Here is a 5,419-nt window from a genome sequence, read left to right as displayed (position 1 = left end):
TAAAATAGCTCTACCATCAATTGTTGATATGTGTTTGAGTTTGAGTGTGTTTGGGTTATGGTTAATGATGATTACACCATTTCCTCGTTTGGTGACAGAGATGATGTGATCGGGAAAATCATGTTTAATTTGTAATGGTGATGAATTGAGTTCAGTGAGTATTGAGATTGTTGGACGAGGTGGAAGTTTTGATATAAGTAGTTGGGGTGTGTCAACAGCTTTTTGGTAGGAATTGTGTTGATTGTTTGGGTTTTCAGTGAATCCTCTACAATTCCAAGTTATAAAGTTGATTTTTGAGCTCATACCTTACTAGGTTTGGCAGCACCAGTATTGACTGGTTGTGTAGTCAGGGCATTGCTGCTTCTTCTTGTATTTATTGGATTTGGAGTTGGTGCACTTGGTTTGTTTGGTTGAGATTGTAGAGGTTTTTGTGGTACAATTGTTGGATCGGTTGGATTGCTCATTGATAATGAGTTTTTCCCGTTATTATTATTTGAAGAATCACTTTTGTGTGAAATTTCATTATTGTTTTGGGATTGATTGTTAATATCAAGTGATTCATTTAGTATAGCTTTTGAACCACTATTTTGAAGTGAGTTATTATTGCGATTGGAATTTGCAATTTCGTTGATTGGTGGGGTTTTAATGTTGTTTTTTGGTGGTTGATTGTTTTTGTTCATGTTTGGGTTTGTGATGGCATTTTTTATAGTTGTTGCCATATCTGCATTTTTTGCATGTTGAATTTTGTGTTTAGTGACACTACGTGTTGCAGCTTTGATATATCTTGTGATACCAGATGGTTGTTCGATCTTTTGATCAACAATGTTGTGTGTGTGATCAATTAGATGATATGTTATAATGTAGCTTTTAAACGCAACAGCATATGAGTATGTGACAGTAAATGATTCAATTGATGTACAACTGGTGAATTTAGTGAGGTTGTTTGTAATTGCATCGTTTGCATGTTTGGGTGAGTACGTTTTAATGAATGTTTTAATGATTGCATAATCATTTGATGATATATCGAATCTATAGTTGAGTTTGTCGATATTTAGTGCAAGTTGGTTTTGAAGGTTGATTATTGAAGTTAATTTATCAACGTTGCAATTTACGAAGGCAGTTGCACCAATTATTTTGAATGCTGATGGCGACAGTATATCTTCGAAGAGTTTGTGAATGTTTTTGTGAATTTGTTGAATTCTTGTGTCATCTTTTGAGGTTAATTCTTCACGGATGTGTGGTTGATTAAAGTAACACTTAATGTTGATGGTGTTATTGTTTTTTTCTAAGAAAGAGAGTGGTCTTGTGATTGATGGAGGTGCAATGATATCTAATTGATTATCAAGTCCTTTGTTTAGTGAGAGTTGGTTTGTTGGGGTTTGTTTTTTAGGTGTGTCGATTTTTGCACTTTTGTTTTTTGTTGTTGAGGTTGTGGAGGTATTATTTGTATTGGTTGTGTTGTTATCTGTATGATTTAACTGTAATTCAGTTGAGTGATCATCAGCCATTGTTGAAAAGTATATAGGACGATAGCCCTTGCTTTATTGAGCAAAAAAGGGTAAAATTAAGAGGAATGAATGTGGCGGTGAAGATATAACAGTGATTTATTTATTATATGTATAAATTCTCGTTTATTTCTTTGTTTTTTCGGTTTTTTATTTTTTTTTTTTTTTTTTTAGCAAAAAAGATTAAAAAACTAAAAGATATGATCCGACCGAGGATCGAACTCGAGACCTGTTGCGTGTAAAGCAACCGTGATAACCGACTACACCATCCGACCATGTGAAACAATAAATTTTGATGGTTTGAGATAATCGCAATTTTAAGGTCGTGAGTTCGATTCTCAGTTTCAACTTCAGTCTTCTAGATGTATAAGTCCTCGAATTAAAAATATAAAAGAAATTATATGCCTAAAAAGGTATTAAAAATAAATAAATTTATAAATATTAAGAGAATTTAAATTCCAAAATTAAGAAATAAACATTACATTTGACCACTTTCGTTATATTTACTTTAGTTTGGTTCCAGAACATTAAATATTAAAAATAAGAATTTTTTAGGATTGAACAAGATAATTTAATTATTAAACATCAACAATTTCCAAATATCTTACCCAATTTTCATCTCGGAAAATAACCATTTTAATAATCTACAAGTTATTAATATCAATAGTCAGAAACTCTGTATTCCTAAAAACTCAATTTTCAAATTACAAATTTACAAACGCTAATTAACAAATTGTATAAATAAATAAATAAATAAATAAAGTTAAAAATTAATAAATATATACCATATAAATTTTATAAAATAAAATTATATAAAAAATAATAAATAATTATTAAGATAATAAAAACTATATTCACTGTCAGCTTTTCAATTTGCCAAATTTTATTAATAATTATTAAATATATTAATTTCTTTTTTTAGTGAAAAAAAAAACCTTTAACAAATTCCAACCTATCTTTCATTTAGAGGCCATGTAAATTATTATAAAATGAGATCAAGTTTCATAAGGAGAATTTAACAACCTATCTAATTAAAAAACTTCCTACTCAATGTAACAGAATTATGCCAATAACTCCACCAAATATGTAAAAAGGTCATGAGGTTCAACATTGACTACCCAAATCTTAGATTCCTCATAGAATACTTTGAATGGGGATATAAATGTGTAAATTTTTACCCATTCAGATCCTTCTCATGAAGAAACATAATGGCGTTAACAAATCATACTTCTCAGTTTGGACCAGCATGTTAATTTAAATATTAATCTCGGGTGGTCTACAATTAATATGTGATAAAATTGCCATGACACAGAGGTTTAGATCTCACAAATAATTAAAATCTAAAAATAAATATATATTCAATTCCTTTGAGTGGTTGTGAAATTAATTTTTTTATTTTATTTTCAATTTTTTAATTATTAGAAACAACCAAAATTGGACCCTTTGAAACAGTTGAACAAGGAACCAAAGAAAAGCTACTTCTTGAATTTTTAAAACTAACACCATTTAAATATGTTTGTATTAAATATATCCAGTTTAGGTTTTTTTTAATTAATTTAATATTAAACTTATGGCGGAAAATCTAAACATTACCTTTTGTATATTTGAAGAATGTTTTAACTGTAAATATAATTTTTAATTGTGTCTATTGAAATTCCTTCTTTGGAAAAAAAAAAAAAAAAAATTTTAAAAAAAAAAAAAAATTTGTTTGTGATATTGCTCAAATGACATCCAAAATTTTTTTTTTTTTTTTTTTTTTTTTTTTTTTTAAAAATGGGATAAACAAAATTGATATATGCCCATCTGTGTAAATACGAGTTTTATTTAATATTTATTTAAAGGCTTATCATTTAGCTGAAGGGTTATTTTAATCATATGAATTGATCAAAAGATATAATATTTGGGAAAAATGATTCTGGAATACAATAGTAATTAGCTGTTGTTTTTCTTACCTTGATCGTTGAAGTGAGAAGGATCTTAGGATCTTTGAAGTTATTATGGTCTTTTGCTGATAAGTTTTTCAGATCTTTTGCTTTTTTGATGTATTCTAAAGGGGCCAATTTGTGCCATTTCTTTAGAAGGGAGCTGTATGATAGTGATTCATCTGTTAAAGGATCTTCACTGTATATTTGATTGCAAATCCAAATCCAAATGTTGTGGAGGATAAGGGCCATTAGGTTTCTATATGCGAATGATCTGGTTAGATCATAGTCTATTGCTTTATAGTTCCATTCAAAGTATTCTTTGTGGAATCTGTGGTTGGCGTAATCTGCATTCACTTCTTGATCTTTTTTGGCTGTCGGTGACAATTTTGGAGTTATTCTATTAATGAAATTGTTATTTTGCCTAATTCTTGTATGGTGCCAGTTTTTACCTTTGCCTGTGGTAATATAGATGAATTGTTTTGTTTTCTTGCATGAGAAGAACAGGTGACCGTATGGGTCTTTGCTCATATCTTCTTTGCAGAGTGGGCATTGTTTGTTGTGAAGGTAGTTTATTGGAAGGCATCTGGCATGGAATCTAAACATTGTGTCTCTTGTTTTAGGGTCTTTTATCTTCAGTATGTTGTTGAAGAGTTGATTATAGCTGTAGCCTCTTAAGTTTAGAGATGATTGGAATTCCGTTTTAGGGATGGTTGGATTTTGGTCTTGAATTGTGGTATACCATTCTGCCAGTGAAAGTGGTTGTCCATTTTCGTTTTTTATGGATGTGAGATTATTGTTGAAGATTGCTTTTTTTATTCTTATTTTGTTCCATTCGTCTAAGTTTTCTTTTAGGTATCTGGATGTGAATTTGTTTTTTTGGATCTGATATTCCCAGCTTTTGTGATGCGATGAGTTTGTTTGTTTGGTTTCTAGTGCTAGGATGAACTGGTTTATGATCCAAAGTTTCTGCGCCAGTTGTCTCAATTCTATATTCCAAATGTTCCAACCCCCTACTTTTAGTGGGTATCTTGCTCTTTTGGTTCTCATTAAATTAATAACTTGAAATCCACTAGCATTTTTGTTGTTTGGTGCCGATAAAAACCATTCGACTAATTTATTGATTTGGTTTAATTCCTCTTTCTTAAAGTTCTCTACATATGAATAGTAGGTTAATTTAGAGAGTGCGAATGCTTTGAGGATGTTGGTTTTGGTTTTGATTGTTGAGTCAGTGGTTTTCCATAGTACTAAGGATGATCTTATTGTGTTTAATATTTCTGGCATTTTTCTTGTTATCCCTTTGCCTGTGAAGAAGTATCCCAAGTATCTTTCTGGATTTGTAGATATTGGAATTCTTTGGTTGGTATTGTCTGGGTTGCATATAAGAATTGATGAAGATTTGTCGATGTTTAGTTTTGAGGAAGTGGCTTTGCAAAATGAATTGAAGTGTTGTAGTACTAATTCAAGTTGTTGAGAGTCTGGGACCATTGAAGCCGAGTCGTCTGCAAAGCTTTGGAATTTCTCTCTGTGGTTGCTGTTGTTTAGAGGAAGGCCAGTAATTCGGTCATCTTGTAAAATTTTTCTAGCTAAAGCCTCTATTACAAGGACGAACAGGGTGGGTGATAGTGGATCTCCTTGTTTAACTCCTCTTTTGATCTCAAAGGGTATAGTAGTTCTACCATTAATTTCAATTCTTGCTTCAGATTTGGTGAGTAGATTCATTATCAGGTTGATTATATTGGTTGGAATGTTGATGTGTTGTAGTGATCTAAGTATTGAACCGTGTGAGATCGAGTCAAAAGCTTTTTCGAAATCATATAGTGTAATTATTCCGTTAATTCTTTTATCAATTCTTTTATTGATTAATTCGTTCATTGATATGATATTATCTAGAATGAATCTGCCTGGTACGAAACCTTTTTGATTGTGGTTGATCACTTTCGTTAGTATTGGGATTATTCTATTGTTTATTAGCTTTGAGTGGATTTTATA

At 30.7% G+C, this 5,419-nt stretch overlaps 1 non-coding gene across 1 annotated transcript; it reads right to left on the bottom strand.

The window, feature by feature from the left end:
- Window positions 1–1,706: 1,706 nt before the first annotated feature.
- Window positions 1,707–1,780, bottom strand: tRNA-Val-UAC-6. Its single transcript has one exon. It is a non-coding gene; the product is annotated as a tRNA-Val (tRNA).
- Between the last annotated feature and the right edge of the window lie 3,639 nt (window positions 1,781–5,419).

The sequence above is a fragment of the Dictyostelium discoideum genome (assembly GCF_000004695.1).
Source record: "Dictyostelium discoideum AX4 chromosome 5 chromosome, whole genome shotgun sequence".
Classification (NCBI taxonomy): Eukaryota; Evosea; class Eumycetozoa; order Dictyosteliales; family Dictyosteliaceae; genus Dictyostelium; species Dictyostelium discoideum.
This window is presented reverse-complemented; position numbering and strand designations above follow the sequence as displayed.